At 35.8% G+C, this 20,626-nt stretch overlaps 1 protein-coding gene across 3 annotated transcripts in view; it reads right to left on the minus strand.

The window, feature by feature from the left end:
- NUDCD1 (NudC domain containing 1) overlaps nt 1–20,626 on the minus strand; it is a 99,835-nt gene that overhangs the window by 19,860 nt on the left and 59,349 nt on the right. The gene's annotated exons all lie outside the window — the stretch shown is intronic.

Here is a 20,626-nt window from a genome sequence, read left to right on the forward strand (position 1 = left end):
GGGAGGGAAGGAAGGAAGGAAGGAAGGAAGGAAGGAAGGAAGGAAGGAAGGAAGGAAGGAAGGAAGGAAGGAAGGGAAAACAAAGTGAGCCATGAGAGAAAGAAAAAAAAAATAAAGGAAAAGAGCAACAGGGAGAAGCATGTTTAGTACGAGGAATAGCAATAAGCCCAACATGGCTTAAGAAAAGTAAGCTAGGGTAAAAAATGGTAAAAAATGAGACACAATCAGTACTAGACGGCAGTGATTTTTAACTATAGGTTTCAACATTGGTAGCAAAATCAATTTAGTAGATCAAGAAAATTTTCTATTTTACTTCACTAAAAATAGTATGGAGCAGAGTACTAAAATATGTACTTGTACAATAAGGATAGTACTGTTTTGTGAAGTTTTTGCTTCAGGTATGTTTGTGTCACATATGTACACCGATCTCTCAATTTAAAGTGCATAAAATACAGTGAGTCATTAAGGCTCCTTGTAGACCACAGTGAGGATCCTAGACATTATTCTCAATGTGACAAGATAGGAAGCCAGTATGAGGAAAGAAATAGGGAAATAACAAAATGTAAGTCCTTTACAAGGATTGCTTTGACCTTCACACAAAGTACTCATTAATTCAAAGGGGAAGATGATAACTTTAAAATAGGGAAACCTGGTGGACACCACGTAATCAAATTTAACACCACAATAGTAAGAAAACAGTAGGTATCAACCAAGTACCTCCTAATGGGATACACTGAAAACATCATTTATGTATTGTTCCTGGCAAAAATGCAAAACCAGAATCTGATCTTGAGGAAATACTGGAGATAGTCTATAAAAAGCAGAAAATGTGGTCAATGTGATAAGGCTGCGTAATTGGATGTTCCAAATTAAAGGAGACTACAGAGACACCACAACTTAATGCAATATGAGACATGGGATTGGACCCTGAATCAGGAAAAAAAAATTGCTATAAAGTACACTATCTGAGCAATTAGTAAAATTTGAATATGGATTTTGTACAAGATAAAAATATTAATATATGTCAACACTAAATTTCCTGAATTATATTGTGGTTCTATAAGAAAAGGTCTTCACCTTCAGTAATACATGTGAGGTACTGGGGGTAAAAGGGCATGGCATCTTCAACTTACTCCTAAACGTTTAAACTAAAAAGGAATGGAGGAACAGAAAAAATGTGGCAAAATGTTAACAATTACTAAAATCCAAGTTATGGGCTGAGTCGTATCCCCTTCCAAATTCATATGTTGAAGTCCTAACCCTTAGAACCTCCGAATACTTGGAAAGAGGACTTTCAAAAGGTAATTAAAATGAGGTCATTAGGGTAGGTCCTAATCCAATAGGACTGGTGTCCTTCATAAGAAAAGGAGATTAGGACATAGATACACAGACGGAAGACCATGTAAAGACAAAAGCAGAAAATAGCCATCTACAAGTCAAGGAGAGAAGCTGCAGAAGCCAACCCTGCTCAGACTTCCAGCCTTCAGACTGTGAGGAAGTAAATTTCTGTTGTTTAGCCATCCAGTCCGTGGTACTTTGTTACAGTAAGTCCCAGCAAACCAATACAGGTACATAGTAGTTTGTTGTTATTTTTGTAACTTTTCTGTAAATTTGAATTTTTTTCCAAAATACAAAAGTCAAAATTTTAAAATAAAAGGGGTCACTGTGGCTACTAAATATAAAACTGGCTTATAAAAATCAATTGCCAGCTCACTCTGTAAAATGTAAAATGGGACAACAATAAAATAGAAACTTCCAAGACTGAATTATAATGATTAAATGCAGTTGTGTCAATGTTAAAGCGTTACTTGAGTAGTTTATATTAATAGGTTAGTTATACATGAGGAAACACCTTTAAGATAAATTAGCTAGACACAGGCTGGGTTATGTACTTCATTTTGTAATTTTAAATCTCACCTATTCTAAACAGAAAAGGTTTAAGATTGATGTTTCCATGTGTTAAATGTATACCATATCTTCCTACTGCCCATCAGACACTCACTGCCTTCAGAGACGTAACAAGGACAATCCTATCCTACACAAACAAAAGTGAAACAAATATTTGCCAGTAAGGCTTTTTTCTACTGGTTATCAGTCATTGTTTAACCTCAGAATTCAACATTGACTACAGGAAGTCACATGTATTGTGGACTCTGTCATCACACACACATACTGTTCTACCTATTAAATTTAAAATTAAAAAATGGCTTCTCAGCAAAGATCACATCCAGGGTACTCTCAGGAAAGCATAATATAAAGATGAAAGCAAGGGTATGACTGTAAAACTCTTTACTCAAATAACTCAAAATGCAAAGAAAACACCACTCAGTGAGACAAAAGGCTCCCTGAAGACCTAAAAAGTAATCCCTAGAAAGCTTAAGGGCATTGTTCATCAGCTTAAATCTTAACAGAAACTCAAGGTAGAGAAAGGCCTTACCTACAAGATATTGTAGGTGTAGCTTTTGTATAATGCAGTAAATCCTAATAAGATTAACAGAAGATCCACAAAATTTGAAGAAAATTAAATCAGCAGGAATAACAACAGCTTGGATTAAAATGGACAGAGATAGCATAAAATGAAAAGTGGTCCTTAGATTCCAACCCCCACCCCCGACCCCTGCAATTCCTACAAGTTTCAGGAAGCAGGTTAGATTAGTTTGCTAGGGCTGCCATAACAAAGTACCACAGACTGGGTGGCTTAAACAACAGAAATTTATTTTCTCACAGTTCTGGAGGCTGGAAGTCTGAGATCAAGGTGTTAACATGGTTGGTTTCTTCTGAAGCTTTTCTCCTTGGCTTATAGATGGCTGTCCTCTCCCTTCATCTTCATGTGGTCTTTCCTGTGTGTGTCTATGACCTAATCTCCTCTTCTAATAAAGACACCAATCATACTGGATTAGGACCCACCATAATGGCTTCATTTTAACTTAACTACCTTTTAAATGTCTTATCTCCAAATACAGTCACATTCTCAAGGTTAGGATGGGGTGGTGGGGTGGGGGTTAGGATTCCAACATATGAATCTGGTAGGTTTACAACTTAGCCTATAACACAGGCTGAGAAAACTATTAATGTGAAAACATGTACAAGCCTACCTTGAAGACACTGTGGGTTTGGTTCCAGACCACTGCAATATATTGAATATCACAATAAAGCAAGTCATGTGAATTTTTTGGTTTCCCAGGGAATATAAAAGTTATGTTTACACTATACTACAGTCTATTAAGCGTGCAATAGCATTGTATATAAAAGAACAAATGTACCTACTTTAATTTAAAAATACTTTATTGCTAAAATGCTAACCATCATCTCAGCCCTCAGCAAGCTATAGTCTTTTTTGCTGGTGGAAAGTCTTGCCTTGATGTTGACGGCCGCTGAATGAAAAGGGTAGTAGTTGCTAAAGGTTAGGGTGGCTGTGGCAATTTCTTAAAATAAGATAACAATGAAGTCTGCTTCATTGACCGACTCTTCCTTTCACGAATGACTGATTTCTCTGTAGTATGCAGTGCTGTTTGACAGCATTACACCTACAGAACTTCTTTCAAAATTGGAATCAATCTCTTAAGCCCTGCTGTGCTTTATCAACTAAGTTTATGTAATATTCTAAATTCTTTGTTGCCATTTCAGCAATCTTTACAGCATCTTCACTAGGAGCAGATTCCATCTCATGAAACCACTTTCTTTGCTCATTCATAAGAAACAAGTCATCCATTAAAGTTTTACCATGAAATTGCAGTAATTCAGTCACATCTTCAGGCTCCACCTCTAGTTCTCTTGCTATTTCCACCGTATCTGCAGTGACCTCCTTATCCATGAGGGCTGGAATCAACTTCTTCTGAACTCCTGTTAATGTTATTTTGATCTCTTCCCACAAATAATGATGTTTTTAATGACATCTAGAATGATGAATTCTTTCTATGAATTCTTTCTAGAATGTTTTCAATTTACTTTGCCCAGATCCATCAGAGGAGTCACTATTCACAGCAGCTACAGCCTTACAAAGTGTATTTCTTAAATAAGACTTGAAAGTCTAAATGACTCCTTGATCCATAGGATGCAGAATAGATGTTACGTTAGCAGGCACGAAAACAACATTAACCTCATCGTACATCTCAACCAGAGCTCTTGAGTGACCAGTTACAATGTCAATGAACAGGAGGTCTCAACAGTGGGCTTAAAATATTCAATAAACCAAGCTGGAAACAGATGTGTTGTCATCCAGGCTTTGTTGTTTCACTTACAGAGCAAAGCCAGAAGAGAGCCAGCATAATTCTTAAAGACCCTAGAATTTTGGGAATGGTAAATATGCACTGGCTTCAACTTAAAGTCACCAGCTGCATTAGCTCCTAACAAGAGAGTCAGCCTATCCTTTGAAGCTTTGAAGCCAGGTGTTGACTACTCCTCTCTAGCCACCTTCTTCCAATATAATGCTGTTTCATCTACATTGAAAATCTGTTGTGTAATGTTGTTTAGCTAGATAGCTTGCTGCAGCTTCTACATCAGCACTTGCTTTTCCACCTTGCACTTTTATGTTATGGAGACGGCTTCTTTCCTTAAACCTAATGAACCAATCTCTAGCAGTTTCAAACTCTTCTTCTGCAGCTTCCTCATCTTTCCTGCCTTTATGGAATGGTAGGGCCTTGCTTTGGATTAGGCTTTGGTTTAAGGGAATGTTGTGGTTGGTCTGATCTTCTATCCAGATCACTAAAACTTTCTCCATGTAATAAGACTGTTTCTTTTCATTTATGTGTTCACTGGAGTACTACTTTTAATTTCCTTCAAGAACTTTTTCTTTGCATTCACAATTTGGTTAAGTGGCACAAGAGGCCTGGCTTTTGGCTTATCTTGGCTTTCGACATGCCTTCCTTACTTAGCTTAATCATTTCTAGCTTTTGATTTAAAGTGTGAGACATGCAATTCTTCCTTTCACTTGAGCACTCAGAGGTTACTGTAGGGTTATTAACTGGCCTAATTTCAATATTATTGTGTCTCAGAGAATAGGGAGGCACAAGCAGAGGGAGCGATGTGGGAACAGCTAATCAGTAATCAGAACACACACCTTTAAGTTTGCCATCTCAAATGGGCGTGGCTTGTGGTGCCCCAAAACAGTTACAATAGTAACTTTAAAAGTCACTGATCGAAGATCACCAAAACAAATATAATAATGAAAAATCTGAAACCTTGTGAGAATCACCAAAATGTGAGAAACACAAGGTGAGCAAATGCTGTTGGAAAAAAGTTGCTGATAGACTTGGTTGACACAGGGTTGTGATAAACCTACAATTTGTTAAAAAAAGAAGGAAAAAAGCAGTAGCTGAGAAGTACAGTAAAGCAAAGCACAATAAAATGAGATATGCCCGTATTGACAAATTTAGACTTTTTGGAACACCAGCCATGGTTAGATTTATACTATAGTGGTAGCTTGTATAGTGCTGCTGGAAGCTCAATCCAGGTGCCAGTTTCTATAACTACAATCTTTTCAACCACCAATCTTCACCCAAGATTAGGTACTTCCCTGGCCAGAAGCAAATGCATGTCAAAACTGAGGAATTCTGATGCTTAGTCTTAAGCTGTCAGTTCTAAAATATCACCTCAATTAAATGTGTGACTAAAAAAAGAGCCAAGAGTCAACTAGAGGATACTCTTCAACACAGGGTTGCCATAAATCTTTAATTTGTAAAAACTGCAGTATCTGCAAACTGCAATAAAGTGAAGCACCATAAAACGAGGTATGCCTGTATTCTCTCAGGAATAAGGAAGGATGACTAAAAGGGTGGAATCAAGAGCCCAGAGGGCAGAAAAAAGAACCAAGAGCCAGGGAGAATCACTTCAAAACAGGAGTAAGGTTGAGTCCTACTCAAGAAACTTCCAACATTTGGCTGGCTAGATTTTGGAATTGCTTTGGACCTGTCACCCCTCTGTACCTTCCTTATTCCCTCTTTTTGTACAGAAATGTGTACAGTGATAATCCTATGCTTACCCCATCATTTTATATTGGATATACTGGGCAGGTAACTAGTCTTTTAGTTCACAGGGCTACAGATCAAGAACAACTAACTGTACCCAAGGAGCTTCCTTAAAGAATCCTCATCTACACCTGGACAAGATTTAGATGATGATAAACTTGCCTTTGAGTGAATGCTGTAATAGAATATGACTTTAAGAGACCTTTGCAGGGTACCTATTTTGCAAGTGAGAAGGTCATGAATCACTGAGAACAATGGGTATGCCACTGCCCCAATGCCCATACCACTGGGTTTGGTAGCCAGCTACCAAAGAGACACCCTTTGATCCCTGCCTTCTTTTACTCAAAGCTTTTTGTCATCCCCACTCACAGTGTACTACGGCTGGTCTGTGTGACTAACAGAATACAGCGGAAATGAAAGTATATCACAAGATCTAGTTATAAAAGACATTACAACTTCCATCTTGGTCACTTCTGTTCTCCCCTCAACCCTCCTCAGATCACTCAGTCTAAGGGAAGGCAGTTGCCATGTCATGAGCAGCCCTATGAAGAAGCTCAAATGGCTAGAAACTGAGGTTTCATGCCAACAACCACGTGAGTGAACTTGTAAGTGGATCCTAAAGCCCCTGTCAAGTCTTCAGATGACCAGAGCCCAGGCCAACACCTTGACTACAACCTTAAGAAATATCCTGAACCCAAACCACCAAGCTAAATGGCTTTCAAATTCCTGACCCACAAAAAAGTGAGATGATAAATGTTTTTGTTTTAAATTACTAAGTTTTGGAGTAACTGGTTACATAGCAACAGATAATGTTTTAAATATCAATATTAAGACACGTTGTAAGTTAAAGGATGGAAAAAATTTAATCACATAAACACTAATCACAAGAAAACTGTTGTGGTTACACTAATATCAAACAGAGTATGTTTCATGATAAGGAATATTAGCCAGAGATAAAATTAGGCATTTCATAATGATAAAAGGGTCAGTTCATCTAGAAAACAGAAAAAAAAATCTTAAATCTATATGCTCCTAATATTGCACAGCTTCAAAATTCTTGAAGGAAGACTAACATGATTAAAAACTAAAAGGAAAAATTTTAAAACCTACAATTATAGTGTAAGATTTTAATTCTCCTCACCTGGAAATTCTTATAAGTAGATAGGAAGACAAAAGGGATATTAAAAACTCAACTAACTGAAAGGAGGCAGAGCTGCAGCTGGAAACTCTGCTCACTCAGTGGCCACTGTAAGGACCACCTGCCCCTGGGAATTCAGAGGCTCAAAAGTGTCAAATGTTGGGTGGAGACAAGATGGTGGAGTAGAAGGACGTGAGCTCACCTCCTCTCACAAAAACACCAAATTCACAACTCACTGAACAACCATCAACAAAAAAAGATAACCTACATCCAAAGACAAAGAAGAAGGCACAATGAGATGGGGGCAGACAGTAAATCCATGACGAACTAAAACCCTGCAGCCTGCAGAATGGAAACTGCAATCCCAGAAAGTTAGACAAAATGAGACAGCAGAGGAATATGTCCCAGACAAAGGAACAAGATGAAACCCCAAAAGAACAACTAAGTGAAGTGGAGATAGGTAATCTACCCAAAAAAGAATTCAGAATAATGATAGTAAAGATGATCCAAGATCTCAGAAAAAGAATGGAGGTGAAGACCAAGAAGATACAAGAAATGTTTAACAAAGAGCTAGAAGATATAAAGAACAAACAGAGATGAACAATACAATAACTGAAATGAAAAATACAGTAGAAGGCATCAGTAGCAGAATAAATGATGCAGAAGAATGGGATAAGTGAGCCTGACGACAGAATGGTGGAAATCACTGCCATAGAACAGAATAAAGAAAAAAGAATGAAAAGAAATGAGGACAGTCTAAGAGACCTCTCGGACAACATTAAACACACGAACATTCGTATTTTAGGGGTCCCAAAAGGAGAACAGAGAAAGGTCCTGAGAAAATATTGAAGAGGTAATAGCTGGAAATTTCCCTAACATGAGAAAGAAAACAGTCACCCAAGTCCAGGTAGTGCAGAGTCAGTCCCAGGCAGGATAAACACACCCAAGGACGAACACACCAAGACACACAGTAATCAAATGGACAAAAATTAGAGACAAAGAAAAAATATTAAAAACAACAAGGGAAAAGCAACAAATAATGTATAAGGAACTCCACAAGGTTACCAACTGACTTCTCAGCAGAGATTCTGCAGGCAGAAGGGAGTGGCACAAAATATTTAAAAAGTGAAGAAAGGGAAGAACGAACAACTAAGAATACTCTACCTAGCAAGGCTCTCATTAAGATTTGATGAAGAAATCAAAAGCTTTACAGAAGTCAGCAGCACCAGACCAGCTTTGCAACAAATGCTAAGAGAACTTCTCTAGGTGGGAAAGTAAAGGCCTCAACTAGAAACAATACATTACTTGGATATTACACCACAATCAAGTGGGATTTATCCCAGAGATGCAAGGATTTTTCAATATCTACAAATCAATCAGTGCAGTACACCACATCAACAAATTGAAGAATAACCCTATGATCATCTCCATAGATGCAGAAAAAGCTTTTGACAAAATTCAACACCAATTCATGATAAAAACTCTCCAGAAAGTGGGCATAGAGGGAACATGCCTCAACATAATAAAGGCCATAAATGACAAACCTACAGCTAACATCATACTCAACGGCAAAAAGCTGAAAGAATTTCCTCTAAGATCAGGAAGAAGACAAGGATGTCCACTCTCTCCACTTTTAGTTTTGGAAGTCCTAGCATGGCAATCAGAGAAGAAAAAGAAATAAAAGGAATCCAAATTGGAAAAGAAGTAAAAACTGTCACTGTTTGTAGATGACATAATACTATACACAGAAAACTCTAAAGATGCTACCAGAAAATTACTAGAGCTCAACCATGAATTTGGTAAAGTTGCAGGATACAGAATACACAGAAATCTTGCATTTCTATACACTGACAAAGAAAGAAAGAAAAATTAAGGTAACAATCCCATTTACTATTGCATCAGAAAGAATAAAATACCTAAAAATATACCTACCTAAGGAGATAAAAGACCTGTACTCTGAAAACTACAAGATGTTGATGAAAGAAATCGAACATGCCACAAACAGATGGAAAGATATACCGTGTTCTTGGATTGGAAGAATCAATATTGCCAAAATGACTATACTACCCAAGGCAATTTACAGATTCAATGCAATCCTACCAAATTACCAATGGCATTTTTCACAGAATTAGAACAAAAAAATCTTAAAGTTTGTATGGAGACACAAAAGACCCCAAATAGCCAAAGCAATCTTGAGAAAGAAAAACGGAGCTGGAGGAATCAGGCTATACTACAAAGCTACAATCATCAAAATAGTATGGTACTGGCATAAAAACAGAAATATAGATCAATGGAACAGGACAGAAAGCCCAGAAATAAACCCACGCACCCATGGTCAATTAATCTACAACAAAGGAGACAATATACAAAATGTACAATGGAGAAAAGACAGTCTCTTCAATAAATGGTGCTGGGAAAACTGGACAGCTACATGTAAAAGAATGAAATTAGAACACTCTTTAACACCATACACAAAAATAAACTCAAAATGGATCAAAGACCTATGTGTAAGACCAAGTACTATAAAACTCTTAGAGGAAAACATAGGCAGAACACTCCTTGACATAAACTGCAGCAATTTTCAATCCATCTCCTAGAGTAATGGAAATAAAAACAAAAATAAATGAGACCTAATGAAATTCAAAAGCTTTTGCATAGCAAAGGAAAATATAAGGAAATGAAAAGACAGCCCACAGGATAGGAGAAAATATCTGCAAAGGATGCAACTGACAAGGGATTAACCTCCAAAATTTACAAATAGCTCATGCAGTTCAATATCAAAAAAACAAAACAAAACAAAAACAATCAAACAAAAAAACCCAATCAAAAAATGGGCAGAAGATCTAAATAGACATTTCTCCAAAGAATACATACAGGGAATTCCCTGGCAGTACGTAGTTAGGATTTGGCACTTCCACTGCTGGGGGTCCAGGTTCAATCCGTGGTCAGGGAACTAAGATCTTGTAAGCCATGTGGCACAGCAAAAACAAAACAAAACAAAACCCAAAAAAACACAACATACAGAGGGCCAAGAGGCACATGAAACATGAAAGATGGTCAACATCACTAATTATTAGAGAAATGCAAATCAAAACTACAATGAAGTATCACCTCACATCAGTCAGAATGGCCATCATCAAAAAGTCTACAATTAATAAATGCTGGAGAGGGTGTGAAGAAAAGGGAGCCCTCCTACACTGTTGGTGGGAATGTAAATTGGTACAGCCACTATGAAGACCAGTATGGAGGTTCCTTAAAAAACTGAAAATAGAGGTACCATATGATCCAGCAATCCCACTCCTCGGTATATATCGGGAGAAAACCATGGTTCGAAAGGTTATATACACCCCAATGTTCATCGCAGCACTGTTTATAACAGCCAAGACATGGAAGCAACCTAAATGTCCATCAACAGATGAATGGATAAGAAAATGCGGTACATATATACAATGGAATACTCTATTAAAAAGAATAAAATAATGCCATTTGCAGCAACATGGATGGACCTGGAGATTATCATACTAAGTGAAGTAAGTCAGAGAAAGGCAAATATCATATGGTATCAAATATGTGGAATCTAAAAAGATGATACAAATAAATTTATTTACAAAACAGAAACAGACTCATAGACTTAGAAAACAAACATGGCTAACAAAGGGGAAAGATGAGGGGGAGGGATAAACTGGGAGTTTAGGATTGACATGTACACACTACTATATTTAAAATAGATAACCAACAAGGACTTACTGTACAGGGCAGGGAACTCTACTCAATATTCTATAATAACCTAAATGGAAAAAGAAATTCCAAAAGAATAGATACATGTATGTGTATAACTGAATCACTTTGCTGTACACCTGAAACTAATACAACATTGTATATAATAACTAAACTCCAATATAAAATACAAATTTAAAAAAAACACAACAAACCTCAACTAGTTAACATAATACAACTTGACATAACAGAAATTGAGGTCAAGCAACCACAGCATATACATATTTTCAAGTATATATGGAAAAAATACCTACAAAGACCATGTACTGGGCTATAAACAAGCTTGCATAAATTTAAAAAGACTGGTTATCTCTAACTACAATGAAGCTAAGTGAGAAATCAGTTAAAAATACATATATAAATATACAGATATAAAAATCTTTACATATTTGGAAATTAAAACACCACCTTATAAATAAGCATGGGTCAAAGAAGAAATCCCAAAGGATATCAGAAAATATGTTAAGCTGAAATAAAATGAAATATAACTTATCAAAATATACGGAATGAAGGGTAAGTGGTACTTTGAGGGAAATTTATAGCTCTAAACACATTTATCAGAGGAGAAGCACTACAAATCAATTACCTATGTTTCCATCTAAGAAGCTAGAAAAAGAGGAGTAAATTAAACCCATAAGTAGTTGATAAAAGAAAATAACACATAAAAGAGGAAAATGAATAAAATACAAAATGGACAAATAATGGGGAAAAAAAAATCAATGAAACCAAAATAGGTTATTTAAAAGGTCAATAAAATTGATAAATACATATACAGGCTGACTGAGAAAATAGAGGAGAATAAACATATTATCAATATCAAATATGAAAGAGGGGCCATTACTACAATCCTACAAACATTAAAAAGACAATGAGAGAGTATTTTGGAGGACTTCTGCCAATAAATTCAACAACTTGGAAGGAATGGGTTAACATCTTGAAAGACAACAATGATCAACACAAGCTAAAGAAGAAATGGAAAATCGGAATGGCTCTATATATACTAACGACGATAAATTCATAATTAAAACCCTCCCCACAAAAAAAACTCCAGGCACAGGTAGTTTCAATGATAAATTTTACCAAACATTTAAGGAGCAAATAATACCCACCCTATACAAACTCATTCAGAAAATAAAACCTCTCAATTCATTATGAGGACAGCATCACTGTTATCTAAAGAAAAAAAAATTACATGAAAACCACAGATTAATATCCTTTATGAATACAGAAATAAAAATCCTTAAAATAATGCTCATTTACAATTTTTTAATTAAATGATAAAACTGAACATACTAACAGAATAAAGGACAAAGTCCATATAATCAACGCAGATGCCCTAAAAAGCACTTGAGTTCAACACACATTCATGATTAAAAAGATAAAAATCTCAGAAAACTGACTATAAGTGAGTTCCTCAACATAACATATGAAAACCCTAAAACTAATGTCATATTTAATGGTAAACCACTCAATCTTTCTTCCTAAGACTAGGACTAAGACAAGGATTTCTGCCCCCAACACTGAAATTCAACATTGCATCTGACACGTCCTATCTAGCACAAGACAAAGAAATAAAAGGTGTACTGACTGAAAAGGAATCAGTTAACTTTATTTTTACTCACAGGCATTATTCTGTACAAAAAATATTTGACATATCTACAAAAAAGAACTAGAAAGAGAGAACTTAACAGAAGTTACACTATAAAGTCAATCAACCTAATTTCTATGTAAAAGACCAAAAGAATGGGAATTTTTAAAAATATTCTAATTACTGTAGCTTCCAAAATATGAAATATTGGTATTAAACTAAACATTAAGAACTTTAAAATACTACTAGGAAACATCAAGAAAAACCTAAATAAACAGACACATACAATGTTTATGAATGAGACAACTCAATATCATTAAGATATCAATTCTCAAGTTCACCTACAAATTAAATGCAATTCCAATGAAAATCCCAGCAGATGTTTTTGAACAAACTGAAAAGCTGACTGTAAAGTTCTTACAAAAACAAAACCAATTTAGAAAAACAAAAACAAAGATCAAGACTAACACCATCTGAAATCAAGACTCACTACACAATTACAGAAATCAAGCCAGTGAAGTATTGTCTAAAGAAGCGATCAGCAAACTTTTACTTAAAGGGTCAGACAGTAAACATTTCTGGCCTAAAGGCCATATAGTCTCTGTTAAAACTATTCAACTCTGTTGATGTATTATATAAAAAGTCACAGACAAAACACAAATAAATGTCTGTGGTTGTGTTCCAACAAAACTTTTTTTACCAATCAGGTGGCTGTAGTTAACTAGTAGGTCACTCACTGCTGTTTTAGATATGAATCATTTGTCACACACGTGTATTACAAATATCTTCTCCTCACTGCAAGTTTCCTTTTTTACTCTCATAATAGCATCTTTTGATAATCAGATGTTCTTAATTTTGATCCAACTGAACACTTTTTTTAGTTATATTTTTATATGCCCTGTTCAAATAATCTTTACCTTCTCCAAGGTCACAAAAATGTTTCCTGTTTTTCTCTATATGCTTTATTAATTTACTGTTTCATGTTTAGACATGCAATCCATCTGTAATTGATTTCTGTATATGGTGTAATGTAAATGTCAATAAATTATTTTTCTTATGGACATATAACAGACTAACAGCCATTTATTTTGACCATCCTTTCCACCACCATACTGTAGTATCATCCTTATACAAATCAGGCTAACTGTATTCATGTGTTAGGCTTACTGTCCGTAACAACAAACAACCTGCATTTATTATTAAGTATCTATAAATTCCTCCAGCTAGAAACATGAAGACTTTCTCTTATCTGCTGTGTGAGGGGCAATCTCCCTGGGAAAAAGGCTGAGAATAAAGAAAAGAGCTATAGGTAGTCAGATAAAAGATCTTCCTGGGATTGTCACTTAGGATAGTTTCTGAAAATATCCTCGTCCTTTAAGATTCTAGATGAAAGTTTATTAAATATTCTACCTAAGACAAAAACTTCTAGGAAGACTATCTTCCTAGAGAGATGCTCAGTATATATGAACTTATGTTCTAAGAAAAAAATCTGTCAGTCAAGTAAATCTCATATCTCAAGGGAAAGGCTAAATTCTAGTGGATTGAGGGCTTCATACTGTATAGAAAATTTTAAGAATCAAGAAATATGTGATATTCAACTAAAATTATCTTTCCTTTCAGAGAATGGAAGGTAAAAATGGAATTGAAGACCACTTCAACTAGGTTCATCACAGGTAATGTCAACAATAACAATTGGCAACATTACCCATTATATTCTCATAATCCTGAAAGAAACCGAAGTGCTTTCAGCTGAATCACACTCATATTAGGACACCAGCATTACTGTGATACCTGAACATTAACTTGCAGGGAGACAATTATCCTAAGGACTCCTGCATTTCTGCACTTCTTTCTAGCAGAGGCACTAAAATCTTCTAGACTACTGTTTCAAGGTGTTTTTAGAGCAAACAACCTTGGAAGATAAACTGTCTCCCTCCAGGGCAAAAGGCAGGCTTGTTTACTGTCCGGTAGCATAAAGATAATCTCTCTCTGCTGGTCAAAGTCAGCCAAGCTTTCTGGCCATCTCTATATTACACTGTATTGGGGCTCATGGAACGGTCCAAATGTTGCTACTCAAATATTACTGCTGTCAGTAATAAACTATCCTTCGTTTCTGACCCAAGAGGCTCATGTCTTTTACCCATCTGTGAAACTATGGCAGGCTAACTTGTTAGCTTACAGGAAAGTTAAAAATCTCAAACCCACTGCCATTTTGGAGAGAAAGATGGGATGCTGATAGAGACATGGGTCTCTTAGAAAATATGAGGGCCTTATGGTTCAATTTATACAATTTGAGGGAAGTCTGTGGGGACTGGTAACAAATATGCTGACCAAACTGTATGGCCAATCAGGCAACAAACAGTCCTCTATTTTATTGCCTGGTTTAGGAAGACTTGGGGAGAAGGGTACAGACTGCTTACAGGGAAGATGGTTCACAGACAACTGCCTGAATGGTGCTCTGGTTGTTGCTAACTCTTCCAGAAGAGAATACCTCCTCACCAATCTAGCAGTCAGCCTCAGATCCATCCCATAGTAATGACTAGCACTAGGATTTGTCTCCTCCCACTTTCAGATACTGTTAGAGAGATATACACCTACTTTGAGCATGAAATCAGGAACAGTATTACACAGCTTCATTTCTAATAAAGTCAAATTTGATATCATCAAATAAGTTACAAATTTGGTACCCCAAGGAGCTTAAAAGCTTGAGAACCACTGATTTAGATACTTTCTAAATGTATTTCCTTCCTCTATAAACTGATTCTATTCTTAATATCTTTTTAAAAGAATTAGTATACTGAATACATGCTGTTTCTTCTACCTTTCTTAATGACATTAATCTGAAAGAATTATTTCCTGTTTGTACTGCCTCTGCTTACTGTCTCAATGTGTCTATAAGTTACAAATATTCTTTTCAGTTGTTTCATTCTCACATTTTAAGCAGTAAATGAACACTATCTGCTCTGCAAAATTCACTGTGATTTAACTTTTAAAAAACATCCTATCATCTTTTGATTGTTCAAGGCTATATTTAATGTGATCTCTATAAATCAGCATTGTCTGGTAGTAATAACATGCAAGGCACATACAAAATTTTAAGTTGTCTAGCAGCCACATAAAAAAGGAAAGAGAAATGGGCTATATTAATTTTAATAAGTGTATTTTACTTAACCAATTATTTCAACATGAACATTCATATAAAAATCATTATTAATAATATATTTCATATTCTTTTTTTCATACTAAATTTTCAAAACCTGGTTGTATATTTTATATTTACAACACATCTCAAGCAAACTAGGCACATTTCAACTGCTCAAAAGCTATGTTGCTAGTGGCTAATACGTTGGATAACACAGCTCTAGTTAAAAGCAAAAATAATTCATCTTCAACTGTATCTAAATTCTGATTTGAGCTTTACATCCCAGTGATCACATATTGTTACTTTTCTTCTTCAGTTCTGAAATTTAATATTTCTCTTTTATTGTGCTGATACATACATTCATTTAACATTGTACTTTCCAAATGCCAAATTCTAACCCTGATTTGCATTTCTTTCAGGGAATTTTATATTTTGGAAAATCTGTCATTTACAATATAGAGTTCTGACCTTTTTATTACAGTATTTTCCCCCTAAAATTAGGACATATACTGACCTTTCCATATACAAGTAATTTCAAACTGTCCAAAGTCATGACAAATGAAATTAAGAAGAGAAACTTGAAGTAAACATCGTAGAAAGAAGTACAAATTATCCATATAGTACTATCTGATGCCTAAAATGGATGTATCACTGAATATCCACCATATTAGAGCCTCCTTCATTCCTTTCCCCACTGACAAGCCAACTGGTGCCCTCCTGGGTATACCAAGAAACTATTTTTGAACAAGCTACATTTGACCAGCTAGACCTTGACTGTCATACAATACACTGACCTATCAAATCTGTCTTTAGAAAGATGGATTTAGTACTTATTTGTTGGAGTTGTTCCAGTTACTACCATTCTGCTTATCCCCAAACATCAATGTTTATGCATTTTTACTTCACTGAATCTTTGCCTATATTCATAAAAAATGATTAATAATAGAAAAATCAAAGTGCTTATCATTATAAAAAGAAACTTTGACCTCAAATTTAACTCCATTGAGATACTGGTTCAAGACAGCAATGTAGAAAGATACTACACTCACCTCCTCCCATGAAGGAGGGGCAAGCATCTAATTCAACACACATCTAGGAGCCTACTGAAATATACTTCAGGGACAGAGGCCAGTAAGCACCTTGCACTCTCCCTCTGCCTCACTTCAGAGAACCAGTATCTCCCAGAGAGAACCTTGTACAAACATCTGGTGTCCCAGTTTTCACATCTGGTGCTCTGTTTTTTGTGGCTGCTGCCCAGGGTTTGTTCACTGGTTGCTTGGTCCTGGTAACCAGTGGGGTTTGCTTTCCTGGTGCCATGGGACTATAGCAACTAGAGACAGTTCCTGACTGGCTACCACTACCAGGGCTCAATGCAGATGGCAGACCAAAACACACTCCCAGCCTTTCTGTGAAAAAGGCCTCTTTGCTTGTCCTAAAGCTTCAGAGTAGTGGTAGGCTTCTGGTGTGACAAATATCTAGAGGCCTACTGAGGTGCTCTCTGTGGACAGAGGCCAGTGGTGCCATCTTTGCACATTCCCTCTGCCTTACTCTAGGACACTGGTACCTCCAGGAAAGAGCTTGTATACTCATCTGGTGCCCCAATTTTTGCGACTGTCACCCAGGGTACACCTCTAGATCATCTGGCTCTGGTGGACAGTGGGATTTATGCTTGGGGTTCCACAGGACTGTACATATTTGCTTACTTTAAAAGATGATGCCTGAGGGCCTGGCCTCCAATCAGCCTAAATTCAGGTGCTGGATGAGATCCTCCCTTTTGGGACACTAACAGGTCTTAGCACACCCTCAACTACTGGGAGCCAAAAAAAAAAAAGCTGCTTGGACAATTACAAAGTTTGAGAGGCAACCAAGAACAAGAAACAGAGCTGAACAATAAGGTTCATCTCCTATATAAGACCACTCTTTAACTGGGAGAGGTGGCTATTTTATTTAATAGATAGAAACCAACACAGCAAGTCAAGGAAAATGAAGAAACAGAGGAATATGTTTCAAAGGAAAGAACAAGATAAAACCTCAGAAAGAGACCTTAATGAAAAAGAAGTAAGTGATTTAACTGATGAGTTCAAATTGATGGTCATAAAGGTGCCCATCAGGCTTGGGAGAAGAATGAATAAACAAAGTGAGAACTTCAACAAAGCATTATAAAATACAAGAACATATCAAATAAAAGTCACAGAGCTAAAGAAAGCAATAACTGAAAGGAAATACAAACTAGAGACAAGATGACACAAGAAGATCACTGAACTTGAAGTTAGGATAGTAAAACTCAATCAGAGCACCCAAAAGGAGAAAGAATGAAAAAAAGTGAAGACAGCTTAAGGGACAACATCAAGAGGACTAACATTTGCATTATGGAGCCCCAGAAGGAGAAGAGAGAGAGAAAGTGGCAGAAAACTTACTTGAAGATAGAATAGTGGAAAACTTTACATCTCAAGGAACTAAAAACATAACAAAGCCAAAGTTAGCAGAAGGAAGGAAACAACAAAAAAGCCAAGTAAAAATAAATGAAACATAGACTTAAAAGACAATGGAAAGATCAATAAAACTAAGAGTGGATTTCTTGAAAAAATACACAAAATTGACAATCCTTTAGCTAGACTTGCCAAGAAAAAGAGAGGATTCAAATAAATGAAATCAGAAATGAATGAAGAGCGTTACAGCTGATACCACAAAAATACAAAGGGTCATAAGGGACTACGATAAACAACCTATATGCTAACAAACTGGACAACCTATAGGAAATGGATATACATACAATTTACCAAAAATGAGTCATGAAGAAACTGAAAATCTGAACAGACAAATTACTAATAAGTGCCCACTCTTGCCACTTTTATTAAACATACTTTGGAAGAAATAGCAAGAGCAAATAGGCAAGAAATAAAAGACATCCAAATTAAGAAAGTAAAACTGTCACTTTACAGATGGGACATGATATTATATCTACAAAACCCTACAGACTTCACCAAAAAGCTGTCAGAACTAATAAACAAATTCAGTAAAGTTGCAAGATACAAAAACAATATATGGATACCTGTTATATTTCTATACACTAACAATGAACTATCAGAAATAGAAATTAAGAAAATAACCCCATTTAAAATTGTATCAAAAAGAATAAAATACCTAGGAATATATTTAACGAAGGAGGTGAAAGACCTGTACACTGAAAACTGTAAGACACTGATGAAAGAAATTGAAAACATAAATAAATGGAAAGATATTCTGTGCTCATGGACTGGAAGAATTAATATTGTTAATATGTCCATACTACCCAAAGCAATCTACAGATTCAATGCAATCCCTATAAAATTCCAATGGAATTTTTCACAGAAATAGAACAATTTTAAAGTTTGTGTGGAACCACAAAACCTCAAACAGCCAGAGCAATCCTGAGAAAGAACAAAGCTGGAGGCATTATGCTCCCTGACTTCAAACTATATTCAAAGCTATAGTAATCAGAACAGTAAAGTACTGGCATAAAAGCAGACACGCAGATCAATGGGACAGAACAGACAACCCAGAAATAAACCCACCTATATTTGGTCAATTAATTTACAACAAAGGGTAGAATAATACATTATTGGACTTAAATGAGATATTAACACTGAACTCTAATTAAGAAGTTTAAAGTATGTAGAAAATACTGCAAATATTTAATTAAATACTGTCTCTATAAACTAAAGTATAATGAAGGATTGTTTCTATATTTCTTAAATTTCCAAAGATAGAACCTGCTTATAACAAGTCTATCATTAATGCTCTTTGGGCACACATTTTATTCAGAATTAACGGACTGACTGTAGCAGTTTAGAATCTTCAAATTATAATTTATGATCCTGATATTTAGGGAAAGTTATGGTGAAGCACACTGGAAGCCAAGCCCACAGATCTAGTTTCTAATATTGACTCTATCTTTGATCTTATATAAACCTTATCAACTATAGCTTGGCCTAACACATCTGCAAAATAAAAGAGATGAAATGTAGTTCTACAGATCTAAAGTTCCTTCAAAGTTAGAAGGATTATCCCTGTTTATTATGTTTCATATTTCTTCCACATTCCTGATGTTTCTATGACACTGAGAAGGTCCACAGCTATGACACCTCACCTTCTATAAATTCCTAAGGATTTAAGTGACGTGACATTTGGTTGGTAAATATAAGAAGAAAATTCTGAGTATATTCTGCTCAGCTGTATCAACTTCTTCCTCTGTGGAGCTAGAGGCCTCAGAGAATAACACATTTCCACTGCCCCTCCAGGGTCAACCAGATCTGGTTTGGCATTGCCTATGACTAAGGTTAAATTTGCTAAATTCTAGGATTTAGTCAGCAGATGGGGTTTTTGTACCCTAATTTGTCAATAACAAAGGTTCTATTTTGGTCCCCTTCTGTTATTCCTTGGTTTTAATTTTTAGTATGTTTAAACAGGAAATAAAAAGATGTCTCATTAACTAGACACCTCTCAGTAACCAACATTAAACTACTCAATCAACACTATTCAGTACTGCTATACTACAATGAACTGAAATTCTCAGAGAGGCTAAGCTTAAACAATAACATTTTATGACATCTAAGATCAGGTGCCTTCTCTATAAAAGTTAGGCAGGAAACATTACCTAAAGTTACAGCTCCTAAGACTATAACTCTAGGAAGAAAGGCCAGATCCTTGAAGAATAAATAATCTACAGTTAGTCAGATTCAAGTCTTTCATCAGTCACACTTAAGAATGATTTTCTAAAATCTAACCCAAGGCAGTAAGAGTAATTGTGTAATGGCTTTTCTTTACTCACAAATAAGGGATATATTTATGGGATTATGTCAGAACTAAACAACATCTAAGAAGCAAAAGGCCTAGAAAATCTAACAACTTTGATTATCTGGGCTTTGGATAAGTGCCCAAATTGCATAAAATAATATGACCAAGAACTTTGTTTACTCCTTAGTTAGAGGTGTGATTGACAAAGAAGGGGAGACATAAAAGTGTATGCAAATTTC

Source organism: Hippopotamus amphibius, chromosome 5 (genome assembly GCF_030028045.1).
Source record: "Hippopotamus amphibius kiboko isolate mHipAmp2 chromosome 5, mHipAmp2.hap2, whole genome shotgun sequence".
Classification (NCBI taxonomy): Eukaryota; Metazoa; Chordata; class Mammalia; order Artiodactyla; family Hippopotamidae; genus Hippopotamus; species Hippopotamus amphibius.